Below are 19351 nucleotides of genomic sequence, written 5' to 3' on the forward strand. Positions count from 1 at the left end.
GATGTAAGTGGGATGTTAAGATCCCCTACTATTACTGTGTTACTGTTGATATGTCCTTTAATGTTTGTTAATAGTTGCTTTATATACTTGGTGCACCTGTGTTAGGTGCATATACATTTATAAGTGTTAGGTCTTCTTGGTGGAATGTCCCTTTTATCATTATACACTACCCCTCTTTGTCTCTCATTGCCTGTTTTATCTTGAAGTCTACTTTATCTGATATCAGTATGGCAACACCTGCTTTCTTTTGTCTGCCATTAGCTTAGAGTATCATCTTCCATGTCTTTAGAGATGAGATGTGTTTCCTGGAGGCAGCATATTGTTGGGTCTTGTTTTTTAATCCATCCTGCCACTCTGTGTCTTTTTTTTTTTTTTTTGAGGAAGATTAGCCCTGAGCTAACATCTGCGGCCAATCCTCCTCTTTTTGCTGAGGAAGACTGGCCCTGAGCTAACATCCGTGCCCATCTTCTTCTACTTTATATATGGGATGCCTGCCACAGCATGGCTTGATGAGCAGTGAATAGGTCCACACCTGGGATCCAAACTGGTGAACCCCGGGCTGCTGAAGTGGAACATGTGAACTTAACCACTGCACCACCAGGCTAGTCCCACTCTTTGTCTTTTGATTGGAGAATTCAATCCATTTACATTTAGAGCAATTATTGATATATGAGGGCTTAATGCTGCCATTTTATCACTCATTTTCTGGTTGTTCTGTATTTCCCTTGTTTCTTATCACAGGTATTTCAGATTACCAATTCAGTTTGGTAGTTCTCTATTATGATTTTCTCAGTTTTCTCTTTATTTATAATTTCTGTCTCTGTTCTGATTGTTTGTTTAGTGGTTACCATGAGATTTTTATTAAAAAAATATCATAGGAGCTGGCCTGGTGGCATAGTGGTTAAGTTTGCATGTTCCACTTCAGTGGCCCAGGGTTTGCAGGTTCAGATCCCATGTGCAGACCTAACACTACTTGTCAAGCCATGCTGTAGTGGCATCACACATAAAATAGAGGAAGATTGCCAGAGATGTTAGGTCAGTGACAATCTTCCTCAAGCAAAAACAGTAGGATTGGCAACAGATGTTAGCTCAGGGCCAGTCTTCCTCACACACACACACATACACACACAAATCACATAAGTGAGATAGTCCATTTTCTAATGGTCTCTTATTTCCTTAGTCTAAGCCAATTCTATCCTTTTCCTCTTCCCCTTCTAAGTTGTTGTTGTCACAACTTATTTCATCTTGTGTTGTGAGTTTCTGGTTAAAATGGCAAGATTGTAGTTATTTTTGATGTTTTCCTCCCCTTTATTTTTCTGTTACAATTAAGTGTTTGCTAACCTGTTCTGATAGAGAGCTGCAAATTTCTGATTTTGTCTGCCTATTTACCTCCTTGCTCATGGCTTTGTATACCATTTCATTTTTTTTCAGGTATGAGGGCCTTCTTGATAATTTCTTGTGGTCTTATGGTGATGAAGCCCCTTAGAATTTGTTTGCCAGGAAAAGTTTTTATTTCTCCATCATATCTGAAGGATATTTTCACCGGATAGAGTATTCTCAGCTGAAAGTTTTTGTCTTTCAGAATTTTGAACATTTCATTTCACTCTCTCCTAGCCTGTCAGGTTTCTGCTGAGAAATCTGCTGAAAGCCTGATAGGGGTTCCTTTGTAAGTTATTTTCTTCTGCCTTGCTGCTCTTAATATTTTTTCTTTGGCATTGACTTTTGCCAGTTCTACTACTGTGTGCCTTGGAGAAGGTCTTTTGACATCGATATAGTTAGGAGTTATATTAGCTTCTTTTACATGTATTTCCAGCTCCTTCCCCAGGCTTGGGAAGTCCTCAGCTATTATTTCTTTGAACAAGCTTTCTGCTCCATTCTCCCTCTCTTCTCCCTCTTGAATACCTATAATCTTTATGCTGCATTTCCTAATTGAATCAGATATTTCTCAGAGAAATTCTTCTTCGTTTTTGTTTTTTTTTTTTTTTTTGGTGAAGGAGATTGGCCCTAAGCTACCATCTGTTGCCAATCTTCCTCTTCATCTCCGCCCAAAGCTCCAGTACATAGTTATATATCCTAGTTTCAGGTCATTCTAGTTCTTCTATGTGGGATGCTGCCACAGCGTGGCTGATGAGCAATGCATAGGTCCATGCCCAGGATCCTAACTGCCAAACCCTAGGCCACTGAAGAGCAGAGCACGTGAACATAACCACTCAGCCACAGGGCCAGCCCTTCTTCATTTCTTTTTAGTCTTAGTTTTCTCTCCTCCTCCATGTGAAGCATTTCTATATTTCTCTCCTCCAAATTGTTAATTCTGTCCTCCATAATATCAGCTCTGTTATTTAGGGAGTCCAGATTTTTCTTTATTTCATTCATTGTGTTTTTATCATCTCCAACATTTCTTATTGGTTTTCCTTTATAGTCCCAATCTCTTTTGTGAAGAATTCCCTCTGCTCATTAATTTTGTTCCTGATTTCATTGAATTGTCTATCTGAATTTTCTTATAACTCATTGAGGTTTTTTGATGAAGTTTATTTTAAATTCTCTGTCATTTAGATTGCATATTTCTGTGCCTTCAGGATCGGTTTCTAAGTGCTTGTTATTTTCCTTCTGGTCTGGAGTATTAATATATTTCTTCAAATTGTTTAATGGTGTGGATTTGTGCCTTCACATAGTGACAGTATCTGGTCATAGATTCCACCTGCTGCCGTGGGAGCAGGGTGGGAACTCTGTATTCTGAGCTCGCCACAGTGCCTGGCATCTGTGCCTGTCCTTTGGAATCTACGTTGACAGGGCCTGTCTGCAGTGGCTTGCTCTCTCACTCATAGCTGCTGCTCTTCTAAAATATGTGCAAGCGCTCTGGCTAACTGGCTGAGCTGAAGCACCTGGTGGGGGGAGGGGTGCTTTCTTTCATGTGCACAATCCTGGGGTCATTTTTACTCTGCCCTCACTATCTGCTCTCCTGGGGTGCTGGCTTGATGAAGACACCCTCACAATAGCTTAGCCTCCTCTGTGTGGAGCTTTCCCACAAACTGTGAGGGAACCTGGAGAAAGAAGGCATTCACATGGAGAGCACCCCTTCCCTGGGTCCCTGCCAGAGAGGGAGAGGAGATCCCCTTACCTCATTCCACTTCCTCCTGGGGTGTCCAGCACCTCCACCTTAAACTTATGGCTGCATGGGTCTCTCAGATGTCTTTCGTGTTGTGTGAATGTCCTCTGTTGGTTTGCGAATGTCCTTTTCATTGTATCTTGGGGGGGAGAGTCTAAGGGAAGAATTCCCTCCACCCTGATGCTGACATCCTACAAAAAAGCCATGAACTCCTAGAAAATAGGTCATCCTCCTACCAAAATTAAAGTCAATCAAATGGATCTTCAGAATAGTGTCTCTTCCTTCTACAGTGAGTTTCTCATTTATATCAAAATATTTTTTTAAAACGTTTTTTGCAATTTCAGCATAACTTTTCAAATAGCTTTTGGAAACAAATGCTTTAAAATTTTCAAATCAGAATTTAGATGAATGGTTAAAAAAATGGAAATTTAAAGCAAAAGCTTGACCCAAAACATCAGTTTTAAGTGAATGAAAACACAATAACTCAAAAGAATCTAAAAATCACCAATGGTTGTGCTTGATATTTTGCAGTCTCTGGAGTTCCCCACAGTGAAACTGAAAACCAAGCAGGTGAGAGGGAAGGAGAGTGGTAAATCTGAAACTGCACTTAGAGGCCTCTTTAAAAATAAGGTTTTAGTATATAGAGGCAAATAAACCTGAACCCTGGTGTTTCTTTTGGGGAAAAAAATACCCTATGTCATAAGGTGCTTAAATGTACCTTAAATGCATAAAACCACCAGTCTTACAAAGACATCTAAAATTCAGTTATCACATTATGGAGTCTTTAGAATTTTTTTAATTAAGATGATTCTTAGCTAGAAAAAAATGCAGTAAAAAATAGCATCAAATACGCAGTAAAAGACTTCTTGGAGATTCCCTTAAGGTCAGGTTCAAAATCAGTTGGAGGGTGAAACTCTCTATATAATGCAGAAAACTGTGGTAGGCCCTGAGCTCAAGATATGGTCAAATCCACTTAAGGGTGAAGAAGAGGCTGGAAAAGTGTTTCCATCAAAGAGCACATTTTCATGTGCTCAATAAATAAATAACTGACTTACTGGCTAAAGTAAGCCAAATTTTTTAACCTATAGCTTGGTGAAACATAATCAGGCCATTTTATGGGTTTTGTTCTTCATTTAAATACTGAGACTGTCAGTGAAGTCACATTCATTTGAAAATACTGGTAAAGAAGTTTTCAAGAAGGCATATGAGTTTAGTGATCAGGATATCAACTCAAAATATCACGCAGAAAAGGAAAAAATGGAATCAAGTCCATGGCAAGGAAAACTAGAAGCAACAGCCTGTGTCACTGTGATTCCAAATTCTGAACACAGCAGTCTTTCTGTGCATCCTAAGACCACCTCACCCCACAGACTTTTTCTCTAGAGGTGATATATATCCAGGGGAGAAACTATTGAAGAATTCAATCCACTCTCATTCAACCAGTATTCTCTTTATCTAAGCCTATTGCATAGCCCAAAAGTTTCAAAAGGCCATAAGAGTTTAGACCTACAAAGACATTGAGGAGGAGAAAAATCACCACCTCTCCAAATATGTACATTTCCCACAGATCTGGGCAGGTTGCTATAATTTTACCCTTGTAAATATGTTCCTTTGGCTGTGGAAACCTAAGAGTTGGGAGGGAGCACTGAAAGGGGAGTGGAGAGGTTGCCAAAGTTACAAATATATCATTATAGATGGAGTTGTGCAAATTAATCTTTAAAATCCCAGCTCTAGGTCAGCAAAGAAGATTAGCACCTACTCATTACAATCACAAGGGAATCTGGACTGTCATGTTTTTAGAAGAATTAAAACTATGCCTCTGTTTCATTATCTGTAAAATTAAGGGGTTGGACAAAAGGAACTGTCAGCTCTGACATTTTGTAATTTCAGACTTGGTGTGAGGTATAATAAGGGGCCATATTTGTTCACAGGATAATTGAATGGGAGGACAATGACTGAACTGACTGATTATCACACCAAGATATCAAAGTTGAAAGGCCTCATTAAATGCCATATTCATGCTTCAACCTTCTTGCACACCTCAACCTCAAGAACTTGTCACTCATTTATTTAATAAACAAGTACAAGTGCTTACTATACACCAAGAATATATGTCGTAAGAAGCTTCTGTTCCTACCAAGGTCAACTTTTTCAAGCTCAATAAGGTTTAAGGACACACTACAAACATTTCCTTGTCCCTAACAAGCAAGAATGGGGATGGGGTTTGCAGTTGCTGTTGTTGTTGGTGGTGTTGCCATTCTTGTTTTCCTTATTTTTCATCATCTTCATTTTCAAACATCACTCAGAAGCCAGAATTTGTACCACCTGATTTGCAGACACACTCTTAGAGGTAGCACAGTGTTGTTCATAATAGCAACCCTTTAGCAAACTCTTTCACACTGAGCTTCAAGAATCATTTGCATCTACCATGGAGACAATCTCTTTCATCTCAAGCAACTCTGGTCTTGAGGAAGAATACAGGGAGGGGTGAAAGACAAAACTGTAGAATAGGCAAACTTCATCCAAAGCTTTCATCTCAATCTCCAAAATCCCCACTGCTCCTGGGGAGACCCAGCCCAGAACTCCACCAGGTCACACCCATTCCCTTAATCAGCCTTCTCCTGCTGTATCCCAAACCCCCAACATTCAGGCCTCAACCAGAAACTGACTTTTCCAACATTCCCTTTGAAGTGGAAGGTGCGTCAACTAGCCCTTGATAAACTAGTGCTAAGTGGAACCTTTCCTATAATATATGTGGCCTTCTCTAGATACCCCAGCCTTGATGGACAAGCATTAACACATCAATGGGGAGCATTTTCAAACCTGTGAAAGAGAATGTCAGGGCTCTGGCAAACTTGTAAGTAAAGGCAGGAGATAAGCAACCCTTGAGTCTCTTGAACTAAAATGTATGATTGAGTCCTATATCTGTGCAGGGTGTCTGCCACCAAAATGATGATCTTACCTGGTAGGATATAAGGAATAAGGAAGAGAAATTTGGAGTTAGAGTCCCATTGGCCTTGAGAACCATCTAATAGGGTTGTACTCATTAGAAGGATACTATTTCCAAGATCTCGAAAATAAGCTTTTAAATCAATGGGTATTATGTGAATACTTGGTTACCATATCACATGGAAAGGCACCATTCCCGAATCACACTGGCTGGAGGTTCTTGAGCTATGCTCCCACAATGTCCTGGATGCCACAAATTGGATCAAAATGTTCCCTGACTGCAATTAAATAACAACATTTCCCCACTTCACAGAAATGAAATATTAATAGATATAATTGTTTAAATTTCAACGATTTCTTAAACCTTTGGCATTTGTCATGAGTCATTTATTTTAGAAATAGGTGTAAGACAGTATTTAATTTAGAGACTGGAAAAATGTTTATTCAATACAATTTGAGTTTCTGAACTATTCAAAGTCTACTGTCTCTATAAGGCTTTACCAACTCATTCTCCCCTCTCTAACCCACCTCTCCCATTAAAGATACTGTTCTAATTATTGCCCTTCTGCCAACACACACTTAATTATACACTTGTCCCTGTATATCCTTGAGGGAGGGCCTGTGCCCATAAGCATGATGTCTTACGTGATCTGTAGGAACCTGATAAGTACTTGCTGACTGATTATGTTGACGGATATAACTTGGTATCAGGCATTGAGGTCAACTCTTTGGAGGTAAGACATATTTTGAGGGCAGCAGTGTGACAGAAATTTCTGATTTTACCAATATTGTTTTGATTGATATCTAACAAGTTGAGTAAAGAAATATCATTCATCCTACGACAATTAACGGAAGCAAACCCTGAATCCAAGGGAAGGAGGATCTTCCTCTGCTTTAAAGGCTGAGACATGGAAGTTTGGGGAGAAGGGTAGGTCCAAACCTGGCCATCCTTTGACATCCCCAAATGGCTGTGAGTGTATACAAATTAACAAACAGCAGCAGCCACAAAATGGGAGTGTAACTGAAGAGAGTCCAGACCCGTGGTGGTGTGGTCTTCACAGCTGAGAAGAACAATGGGGGAAAAGGTCTCTCCTACTCTACCCTCAAAACACTGTCACATCAGCGATGGTAGCTGAAGCCTTAAGTCACCACAGAGCTTTGCTTCAGTGGACAGGGATGACCTACCACTGCAGGGTAACCTGGCTAGTGCCTTCCATGCCCAGGTCCCCTCAAGCATTTGGTGATGGATGAAGTCATGGCACCCAAGATGGCGTGTATTTCAACAGGGACAGTGACCATGGCGATAGAATGGGACTCCTCTACAGACTTAGATGGCTTTTTTGTTTTCTTTCCTCAGTGGTATCGTAACGAGCAATGACTCCTTGGAGTAAGTAAGCATGCTGCAGGTTTTAAAATTATTATGGGAGGGAGTACACAAGAAGGGAAGAAAGACATTCCTGCAATAAGTAAGATGACTAATCACAGAGTCATTTAATTTGAATAGAGTTTTTTTAAAAAAAGATAGCCTAATTTTGTGCCCCAAATTGATATTTTTGAATGATAAATTATTTTATTTTTAAATTGGCATAGTTGGGTTTTCACTGATTTGAACTCCTTCTCCCACATCAAGCGGCCTTCCCCTCCCCCTCCAAAAACACTCAACACTGTCATTTATGTTACCATTCTTTCACGCTCTTACGAAAGGATATTCTAATACGTGATTGTATATTGAAGTGCTGATGTTGGAGCCAGCAGAAAACTGTCAACGCATCCAATTCAACATGTCCAAAGCTGGATTCAATCTGTTTCTCCCAAAGTGGCTTTCCTCCTGTGTGTCCTATCTTATAGAACGACCTCACTGTCTGTTCATTCACTGAAGTCTCAAATCTTGGAGGTTTTGTTAATTGTCCCTCTGTTTTACCCACCCCTACCTTCAACTAGGCATCAGCAGTCTTTGCTTCTACCTGCCAAGTTTCTCTACTTTCTCTCCCTTGTTCTCTGTTCCTTCTAGCACTGTCCTGATTTAAGCCCTCATTATCTTTATTCTGAACTATTGTGACAGCCTCCAGTCAGCTTTCCTATCTTCTCCTGAGTCCTCCTATTTCAGTCTGTCTCCCCTTTTCCCTCACGACGTTAATTTGCAAGCGCACACCTGCTCACCTCCATAGCCAGCATGAAGGATGAGCTCCTGTCCAGGCCCTTCCCATCCAGGTGCCACCCCACATCTGTGGCCTCATTCCCCACCCTTCTCACACACGTGCACACTCACCACACAGGCCTCTTCTGTGCTCCCCACACACACCTTGCCCTTTCACTAGTCTTGCTTCCCTCTGCCAGAAGTAGCTTCCACCCCACCTTTATCCTGCCTGAGAAATACTCTTCATCCTCCTGGGCTGGGAGGGAACACCACTTTAGTCATCATTAGTAATTCTGGTCCCGTGCTCACTCCACAATCAAGACATTCTATCACCACTGAGGCTGCACTGTGGTGAGGCTGTGCCCTCCCTCACGTATGGGGGTGGGTCTCACCCAAAGGTTGAGGGCATCCATGGCATCACTCTCTGAGGGAGAGCCAGAGCCTCGCACCTGAAAGCAGAGCTAACAGGGAAGACATTGGTCTGGACAACAGAAGGTCCCCAGAGGCTAAGATACAGCCCCCTGATGGTAGGCTTGACATGGAGTACCACTCATAGAGACAGGCAGGGAGCTAGGAAGCAAAGTGTCTGTGAGGATGCACCAGCCCCACAGGGCTAACACAGCTTCCCAGCATGGGATGCTTGAAAACTGCTTCAGAATCACTTGTGGTGCTTGTTTCAAAATACTTATCCTTGAGCCCTGCCTTAGAAAATAAACCAGAACCTATAGTGATGGGGCCTAAGGATCTGCATTTTAACAAGACTCTCAGGAGATTCTGATGCACAGAAAACTTCTAGAACACCTAAAATGAGCAATAAGACATCTCATGACAGCAAGCGAAATAAGGCAAGCTCATGAATACCCAGCCTTCCTCAGTGGATTCTGCCCAGAAAACCCAGTTCCCTGACATAAAAGAGACTCATTATTTTCATCAGTGAATTGCGATAATGTACCCACGGTACTGGACTCTAGGGAACAAAGCTAGGAAGGCAGTCAATTGGTATGTCAAGCTGAAAGGGATGGCATGGGTGGGGTTGAAAAGGAAGGAAAGAGCGATTAGCAAAAGTCCAAGAAACAAAAAGTGAAGATCAAGGTACCAGTCTCTACCGCATAGGGTTTTTTTGCTGCAAATAAAGGCAGTAGTGTAGAGAAAGCATATGGCACATGTCTGGAACAGTGCGGATTCTTAACAGATGTCAACTGCCCCAGGATTGTTTCCACTTGGTTTTCCCTTCATGTGCATTTTGCTGAGCCTGGAGAAGGTTCCAAGGAAGCAAAACCAGATGGGCACCATCCCCCAGCCCCATACCTCTGGTGCTCACAGAGCTATGTCAGGTAAGTGAGGCTGAGCTCACTGGTCTCACCTGCAGATGGATGCTCACGCAGATGGGGACACCCTTGGGCAGAGCATGCTCCTACTCGCTAAGGCCCAGTGCCGCTGGCTTCTGCGAACCACTCTACCAAATATTCTGGTCTCCCCATCCTGAATTGTAGGGGTAAATCAGAGTAAGACAGGATGCAAGATGAGGTCAAGAAAGACTGAAAGTAAAGAAATTGTGAAATCCAAGATGAATGTACATAGAAGGCAAAAGATGATGGCGTCCACCACACAATGGGTCCTGGAACTGTCTTTCAGCTCTTCTTGGTGCCAAGCGCCTCAAATATGACAGGAGGAAGTCAGAGTAGATTTTCACTCCCTTCCTGATGTGCATAACCTGTTGGCTGGGGCTCCCTTTGGCCCAGCACAGGGTGACCTGTAGGTCTTTCTAGGTGATACAAAAGTACCTCCAACACCACTGTGCTGGGGTGAGCACCTTGAACACAGAATGTCCCAAACTGAACTCACTTCTCCCCTAAACTTGTTCCTTCTCTAGTATTGCCTTTTCTGATTAATGGCATTGCCACCTGGCTACTGCAATCCAACGCTAAACCTGAATCATATTCCCCTCCCCTCTTCCTTTTTCTCTTCTGTCTAAAACATCCTGTCAACCCTTATTTAAATGCTATGTCTCTTTTCTCCTCCCCACCTCCACCGTCACCGACTTAGTTGGAATCCTCAACATTTCTCAGCTGGAATACTGCAATACCCTCCTGGCTGTATTTCTTGCTTCTAAAATCTTTCTCCCCTCTGATAGATTTGCTACAGTACTATTTTAGTGATTGTTATTAATAAACAAGATGCATACCCTATCTTCTGTTAAAAATCTCTACTGTTTTCTCCATCGTTTACTGCACTGGTATCCAGGGGAAGATGCATAAGATGATCTTTCTATTATACCTCTGGTGGTATGGAATACTGGATCCTCTGAAGGTCCCTTTCTCTACAAAACAGCTTGCTCCTATAATGCACACTTTTTAATGCATTGTTGGGCTCCCATGGTGTAAAATTGATGTTCAAGAACAGTGCTGTCCAGTAAAAACGTCTGCAATGATGATAATGTTCTACACCCCTGCTGTCCACTGCCGTCACGACTAGCCGCGTGTAGCTATTGATCTCTGGAAATGTGACTATTGTGATCGAAAAACTGTGTTTTTTACTTAATTTTAATTTTGACGGTCAAATTTTACTTAATCTTAATAACCACATATGGCTAGTGGCTATCATATTGGACAGCACAGTTTCAGAATCTAAAACCACCACCACCACCAAAAAAAAAAAAAACCTGTGAGTTGAAATCTGAGCTTTAAAGGGTAAGGAAACTCAAGAAGTGGGAAACCTGATCCCTAGACCCCACATTAAGCTCTCGGGCCCCAGAACAAAGCTTTAAGGAATGTTCACACTTAAAGGGCAGGTGGGGGACAGTTTCAGAGTGTTGTGTCTTGGCGGTGAGGGGAAGAAATCTCGAAGAATGTCCCGGAGAAGCAGGAGCAGAGGTCTAAGGCACTGCCAGAGTTGATGTGACTTTTTTTTTTTTTAACTTGGTATGGTTTATTAAATATCATTTTAAAGGAAGCTAACGCAAATCACCAGCATTGTAAGCCCACCACAGTTCATTAAATTGCATGGGATTATCCCACCACATTAAGAAATTTGGACCTGTGACTTGAGTTCCTTTGGAATTACCTTTTACTTAAAAAATACTACCTGCACCTTCAGATTACACACATCAGACCTCGGAAACGCACGAGTTCAAAGTTCAGTTTTAAATGCAGTCCAGGGTGGCCTGTGAGTGGGTGGAACAAGGAGGGGAGCAGCCAGCACGTCACCTGGGGAAGGTAGTGTATTTGGAGGAACACCCCGCCCTGCACCTGGCACGTAACTCCAGACATTCACGGCACATTAAGTTACACTTTTGGGGGGGAAAAAAAGTTACACCTTCGTTCATCTGCTGCTGCCTGATGCAGTAATGCAGCAACCACTACGGCATCTTTGGGCTTCAAACGCTTCCCACTCTGACCACTGATTACCCTCCAGGGATACCTGCTATAGAAACCCAAGGCTTTTGACTTCGCGGATATCTAAAGGCCATCGGCTGCCCAATTAACTAAAGCTTCAGTGCCCATCTCAAATGCTACCTTCTCCAAGATTCTTTTGAACCTCTCCCTCTTTCTCCAAATCTTCGTGCAACAGTATGGATATAACGGAGTTGATGCGTGTTAGAGAAAAGCTGCTACAACTGATTTGCTGGAGACGGGGAGCGGCACTGTTATCGAGTGGCGAACAGCACCATCTAGTGGAAAGTAAGATGAACAGACGAGAGAAAACCGATTCTCTTGATAGTTGATAATCGCATTGAGTTGGAGTTGGAATGAACCTCAGCGATAGTATTTTACAGAGGAAGCTTAGGCCCCAACGACTAAGTTTGATTCGCCCACAGGTTATGGCCGCTCTCCAGGGAGAAAGCTAGGACTAGTACCTGGCTTGTCGGTTCTCAAGCCAGGACCCTCTTTACACGGCACTGCCTCCAACGGGTTGTAGGCCACAGGCAGCTCCCAGACAGGACCAACTGTGAAACTTAAGACGAACTGGGGTCTCCCTGCTCCTCAGACCTGCACAAGGCTGGCATCAAATCCTCATCCGCTGCGCTGCGGAATGTCCCATGCCTTCCCGAGGCGTATATGAATTCCCGGACATCTCTGGTTCGAGAATCTTCCTCCAGTACATTCCCTGCCTCTACTCAACTTTTTAGGGCCGTTCCTTCATCTCAGCCTTGGCATCAACCCAAACATGGAAACAAACCCTTTCTATGGCGCCAGGGTTGAGATAACAACCAAAAACAGACAGCCCCACGTGGCAAAAAGGAAACACCTCACCCAGGCCAACATGCAGATGAAGGAGAACTGAGCATTAAAAAGCCCGTTTCTTGACAGTATTTGACTATTCCACCACATTACACGGGTTTCCCTTCTGTCTCCTTTCTTCCCCGACACTTTCAGGAGAAAACAACTTTTTCACGTTGTCTTCTATAGAAGTGTGACCATATAATTAGTCTTCCAAACCAGGACACTTTGAAAGTGAAAAGGACGTCAAAAATAGTTAACGATACAGATATATAGATATAGACACCTGAAATCTGTACTTGACTGACAAACTGTTTTTATTTTTCTGGTGGGTGATTAAAATAGTTCTATACAAAAACTATTTTCAAAAATAAAATTTTCCTGGGGCCGGCCAGTGGCACAGAAGTTAAGTTTTGCTTTGGCAGCCCAGGGTTTGCTGGTTTGGATCCTGGGCGCCGACATGGCGTGGCTCCTCAAGCCATGCTGTGGCAGGCATCCCATGTATAAACTAGAGGAAGATGGGCACGGATGTTACCTCAGGGCCAGTCTTCCCCAGCGAAAAAGAGGAGGATTGGCAGCAGATGTTAGCTCAGGGCTAATCTTCCTCAAAAAAATAAATAAATAAAATTCTTTTTCAAAATAGCATGAATCTGTGCACACTAAGAAAAATGTGAAAAATTTAAACGAACTTCCTTGAATTTATTATCTGAGCGTTAAAAAAAAATAACCATAAGCAGGATAATTATTGTGTAATTGAAGCAATGTTTCAGATGTACTGGTCTCTGAATCTGTGTCACAAGTATTTTTCCAAAGAATGCAATTTTTCGGTATAATTTATTACTTTTAATTCTTTCATAAAATTGCCAGAAATCTTCTTCAAGGCTGTATTTTATGATTAATAAAATTGAATTTATTGAGAAAAAGATCTCTCTGCAGGTGCTGAAGTCCGTGGGAAGCTCAGGGCAACTTCTGCTGTGTGAAGGTGTTCTCCATTCGAACTTTCCGCATCTCAGGACTCAGCTAATCCAGCTTCAGTGATGTCACAGCTACAGTCTCTTTGCCTCTATTCAGAGAACATCCCTTCAACAAGCCAAAACTTATCAAATAAGTTATCTCTACCAAATTCAGATGATGCAAAATTGATGGCCTCAGTTTTATTCTATTCTGGTAAGAAATATAAATGTATCCAGTTGAAAAAAATGACTTCTATCGAAAAGATTCTTCCCCCAAGTGGAGATATTCTAAACTGCAGTTATAGAATTTCAAAATTAAATTTTGTATACACTTGAGCAACAACTGTTCTTAAATTTATTCACTTCCCCCCCTTTCTTTTCCAGTAATTAATTTAAATGTCTTCCTGTCTGAGAGTTTTGTTTTCAATAATTACAATTAGCTAAAAGCACCAAAAGCTGAGGTTTTAGGGTTCTCTGTTCGTTAAATGCTTTGATTCGAGTCTTCCAACTGATAGTGAACAAAATACAGCCGAAAGATACAGGATTCATTTGCCAAAAACAAGAAGACCTTAAGACTATTGGGATGTAAGTTGGTTTCCAGCATAGTTCTTCAAAGATTCAAGCATTTCTAAAATCCAACTGGTGATGGCTTCTCAAAAATTTTGTAGTTCCTCTGTGTTTACGTTTAAAACTTTGTAAATTTTTACAACTGCACCTTCTGTTTTGGTATAGAGTCGCACAGCATATTTGGGCACAATTACGAATTTTGTGAGCACCACAACCAACTCCAAGCCTACGGCTGTTTCATGAGAATTTTTTCAATTTGGGAAAGAAAATTGCTTTCATTATAACATTGAGGTCACTAAAGTATTTATGCTATCACTATAAAAATAAATAATTTTATCTTTAATATTGAACTTTTTAACTAAATTCACAATTGAAAACATAATAATGTCAGATGTTTTTCATTTGATAGACTGAAATTACCAAAGCTTTATGAACCAGCAAAAGACAAAGGGAGCCATTACTGAAATTACCGCAAATGATTGTCCATTTGAAACAGCTCGTGACACTGACATAAAAGTGCCATCATTTAACTGTTTGAGACGTTCTTCTTCCAATGGAACCAACACATCTATAGCTGTTGCTTCACTTGGCCTCTCTGCCCAAAAAACTTGGAATTGAAAATGAGTTAATTAATTTAGAAAAATAATCACATGATCTGAATGAAAAATGACACTTCCAAGACTGCCCTCCTCAGTGTGGTGTGTATATACACACATATACATATACAATGGAATAGTATTCAGCAATTAAAAAGAAGGAAATCCTGCCTTTTGTGACAACATGGAGGGACCTTAAGGGCATTATGCTAAGTGAAATAAACAGCTTCCATTCTCATGAGTCCCAACAACCAGGCCTAACCCTGTGCCTCTCTGCTTTGCATATGCTGTTCCCTCCCTTGCTTTCTTCGCCTAATTAATGCCTGCTCATCCTTTAAGGCTCAGTTCAGATCCTGGAGGATTGCTGCTCATCTTCTGTATGACTATGGCCTCTGTCTTATTCATGTTTTTCATCCACCACATTTTGGCCAGTGTCTAACACAATAAATGTTTATCCAATGAATTAATGAGTAAATGAATGAACTGAGGAAAATTTTCTTGATAATTTTGTGGACAAGTTGGAGATAGGAAAAGATGGTCTATTGGGTAAGTTTCATAGCTAGGTGGGCAAACAGCTTTGCCTCTTGGATGCTCAATACAATTTTATTTAATGAAGAAATAAATCCATTACTCAGTGGTTAATTCACTCCCTATTGGAGCTCCGTTATTGGTGCCTGTGTTCCCACTGGGATGAATTTTATGGCAAAAAGAATGACACTCAGGATGATCTCACATTGGCCAGCTCAGTCAGGCTGACTTTCCTGCCAACAACGTCAAAATGCTGCCTCCCCAAGCATGGGAAAACCTGGTCTCCACCTGGAAACCATTGACCTAGTTAACCTACTCATTTAGTTCCTGCTTTCCCCTAAGTCAGCAAAGAAGAAGAATTAAGGGCAGGGGGAAACAGCTCATCCCAGCTCCCCATAACCCACCTTCAGTGTTGGATCCCACTTAGTAATCAAGACCAGGCTCTTGAAAAAGGAAAGGAGGCGTGTTGATTTGGGCACAGTGCACCAAGTGCCCAAGCTTTGGTCCTTAGGCATAAAACATCCTTTGTCCACGTGTCCTCCCTAAGGAGTGATGGAACTGGAGATGGTGATGGTAATGACCTCTTTTGAACCGTAGGTTGGCTGAGGAGGAGGCAAGAATGAAACCAAGGAGTTGAGTCAGATCTCAACTTGTCATCTCAGTGAGTAGGATGCTCATTCCAACAGTCCCTGCTGTTACCAGTACTCAGAATATATACAGAGATTCCCCTGCCCCCACTAGCACTCTCCCCCTGGGTAGTTATGGCCTCATAAGATAGCTTATTTCTCATAAGCTTATTTGCTCTTAAAATCAACTACTTCTCTTTTTTTTAATTGTGGTAAGAGCTCTTAACATGAGATCTACCCTCTTGACAAATTTTGAAGTGCACAATACAGTATTGTTAACTATAGGCACGATATTATACAGCAGATCTCTAGAACTTATGCATCTTGCATAACTGAAATTTTATACCTGTTGAACAATTCTCCATTTTCCCCTCCTCCCAGCCCTTGGCAATCACCATTCTACTCTCTGCTTCTTTGAGTTTGACTATTTTAGATGCCTCATATAAGTGGAATTATGCAGTATATTTCCTTCTATGACTGGCTTATTTCATTTAGCATAATGTCCTCCAGGTTCATCCATGTTGTCACGTATGGCAGGGTTTCCTTCTTTTTAAGGCTGAATAATATTCCATCGTATGTATATACCACATTTTCTTTATTCATCCATTGATGGGCACCTAGATTGTTTCCTTCTCTTGGCTATTGTAAATAGTGCTGCAATGAACATAGGAGTGCAAATATTTCTTTGAGATCTTGATTTCATTTCTTTTGGATATATACCCAGAAGTGGGATTGCTGGATCATATGGTAGTTCTATTTTTTATTTTTTGAAGAACCTCCCTACTGTTTTTCCCAGCAGCTGGGTCATTTTACGTTCCCACCAACAGTGTGCAAGGGAAAATCTACCTACTTCTAATTGGCCTAATTTTACATAAGGATCATTGTCCTAACAAAGTAAAATATTGAATTGATGATGGTGATATCAGCAATGGTAATTATAATAGTAGTAATAATGATTATGTGAGGATGCTTTTATTTCTTTTGCAAATTTTACTGAGTTCAGAGCAGGGCCCCTGGTAGGCTACACAGCACCTTTGTGTGAATTCAACAGACGTGACCCTTCCTCAGACAAGCACAGCCCCACACTCTGATGCACTGCTATAGGAATAGAATGCCCTCTCACCCTCTCAGTGGGGTGCGCTTGTGCAGTGATCAACCTACATAACCATATGCAGTGGTGCTTATGTAAGAGAAATCCAAATAAAGAGTAAAAAACTAGGCCAGTCCGGTGACACAGCAGTTAAGTTTATATGTTCCACTTTGGCAGCCCGGGGTTTGCCAGTTCAGATCGTGGGCGTGGACTCATGCACCACTGATCAAGCCATGCTGTGGCAGGCATCGCACATACCAAGTAGAGGAAGATGGGCGCAGATGTTTGCTCAGGGCCAATGTTCCTCAGCAAAAAGAGGAGGATTGACAGCAGATGTTAGCTCAGAGCTAATCCTCCTCAGAAAAAAAAAAAAGTAAAAAACTGGCTAGCCTGCAGGAAAACAGCCAGGTCTGTGTTTATAATTAGACAGAAAAAACAACCATATGTTGTCGAGGAGAAGAAGCTGATTTTATTGCCTTGACACTTCCCACCTCCCTTAGTAACTTCCTTCCTGGGACTGCTGGAAAAGGAGTCATTTGACCACTAGGGTCAGATCCTAGAATTGGCACAGGAGAGTCTCTGCCTCAGGTGTTTCCATCCTTTTGCTAAAGTGAGGGGTCGTAGCAATCATGCCTCTTCACCTTGGGGAGGCCAACCTTGATTCCCAATGTCAAAGAGGAGAGTCAGCTCAGGCAGCCCTTGACCATGCTTTGGAGGTGGAGGCAGTGCTTGGTTCCACGTAGATGGATGGGTAGGATTGGCTCAGGTAAAGGTTTGTCTTGGCTCAGGGGACTATTGGCGTCGCTAGGAATCTGAGATGACTGAGATGAGGGCCATGCTTGTATCAAGTAGAACCTGTGCCCCTGAAGGGCGAGCGTCTTGGACACTGGAATCCAGGCTTCCTGCCTCCACACTGGCGTTCTTTCCACAGCACTCACCTGGCAACTTGACAAACCTGGATTTTTCTCCTCAAGTTGATTTCCCAGATAAGTTTACTTTTCCCAAAATTTGCTCCACAAAACAATAGCCCTCCAAGATGCAGGGTGAGCACCAGGGTTAGAGGTCACATAAATTCTAGAAACGAGGCCCCACACTCTCCCCGAGAGAGTCACAAAGCACCTTGACTCCTCAAAAGCTTAGAAAGCACACGGAATCTGTTTAATGCTGTTCAGCACAACCTTTTCAAGACTTTTTAACCGTGGGCTTGTATTTCACAGCACAGAACTACTGTTCCACCAGACACACTTTGAGAAATACTGAAATTTTTTTTAAAAGTCAGCAAAGAAACTTTTGTTAGGTAGAAGAGACAACCAAGACAACTCAAATACATGGATTTATCTGCCCAATCAGGTGCTCTTTTCCCATCAATCAAAATTATGAGTTGATATTTACTATTTGTGGGAGGCCCAAGAGAGGCTGTGGTAGAGACAGGGCCGGCTCCGTTCATGAGCTCAGGCCACGTGGGCCTGACAGGCCTCCTGGAAGGCCGTGAGAAATTCTAGGCACACATCTGGGTCTATCTTGTGTCTAACAGGAAAAACACCATCTTCTTTTTCTGTTCCAGGAATTGGGTCAGAAACAGTCATTTACTCTTAGTAAAACACTTTGATGCCCTCGCTTGAAAACCCTCACCAACTGGAGCAGCTATTATTGTCAAGGCGGAGGATGGGGACAGGCTCAGAAGCCACTGAACAGGAAAACGCCCACCTACTAAATATTCCGTGACAGTGGGGTGGGGTTGAGGGCAAGAATGTTGAAGAAGCAGTTTCAGGTCTAAGAGCTAAAACCAAAGAAGGGAAGCCTTTTAAATCTGGTGTGAATGGTAGATGGCATAGAGTGGACTGAATGTGACCCCTGAGGAAAAAGCTCAGAATTTTCAGAAAATGTGTTACCTTTAACCAGAAATGTTTGAAAAGGAAACATTCCTAGAAGGTTGGCTGATTGTGTAAATATTTAGGTAAAGTTTATCTCTATCTACATTCATTTGTCTTCTATTTAACGTAATATTTCATTTCTAACATAAAGAGAAGAAAATCTGCTCTTGAAGTTAGATGGTTTAATTCACAGAGTAAAAATTTTTTAATGTAACCCAATGCGTAGGGATGAAAAGAGTAGGCTCTGGAGTCAGAGGGCTGGGGTTTAAATCCTAACCACAGAGCTTACCAGCCACGTGTGCTCGGCAAGTTCATGCAGGCCTCTGAACCTCAGCTCCTTTCGCCTCAAACAGGTCTTCATAGGATTGTTGCGGAAGCTGAATTGTAATATATGTCATGCTTAGCACAGTGCCCAGCTCATAATTACTGCAAGACGGGCAGTGGGTTGATAAGAGTCATAATTGGAAAAAGTAATCACCAATAGTAATAACTTAATAATAATAATAATAATAATAAAAGATAGGGAGGCACTGGGAGAACCACTTTGGAAAACTGTGTGGCAGTATCTATCAAAGCTGAATATTTGCATAATCTTTGGCTCGGTAACCCTATTCCCTACTGTGCGCGTCTGGGTGTGCATAAATATGCGGCTGTTATATTTTTATATCCGCATTATACATGGCCTTCCCACAAGCAGCTCTGGTG

Source organism: Equus quagga, chromosome 9, assembly GCF_021613505.1.
Source record: "Equus quagga isolate Etosha38 chromosome 9, UCLA_HA_Equagga_1.0, whole genome shotgun sequence".
Lineage (NCBI taxonomy): Eukaryota > Metazoa > Chordata > Mammalia > Perissodactyla > Equidae > Equus > Equus quagga.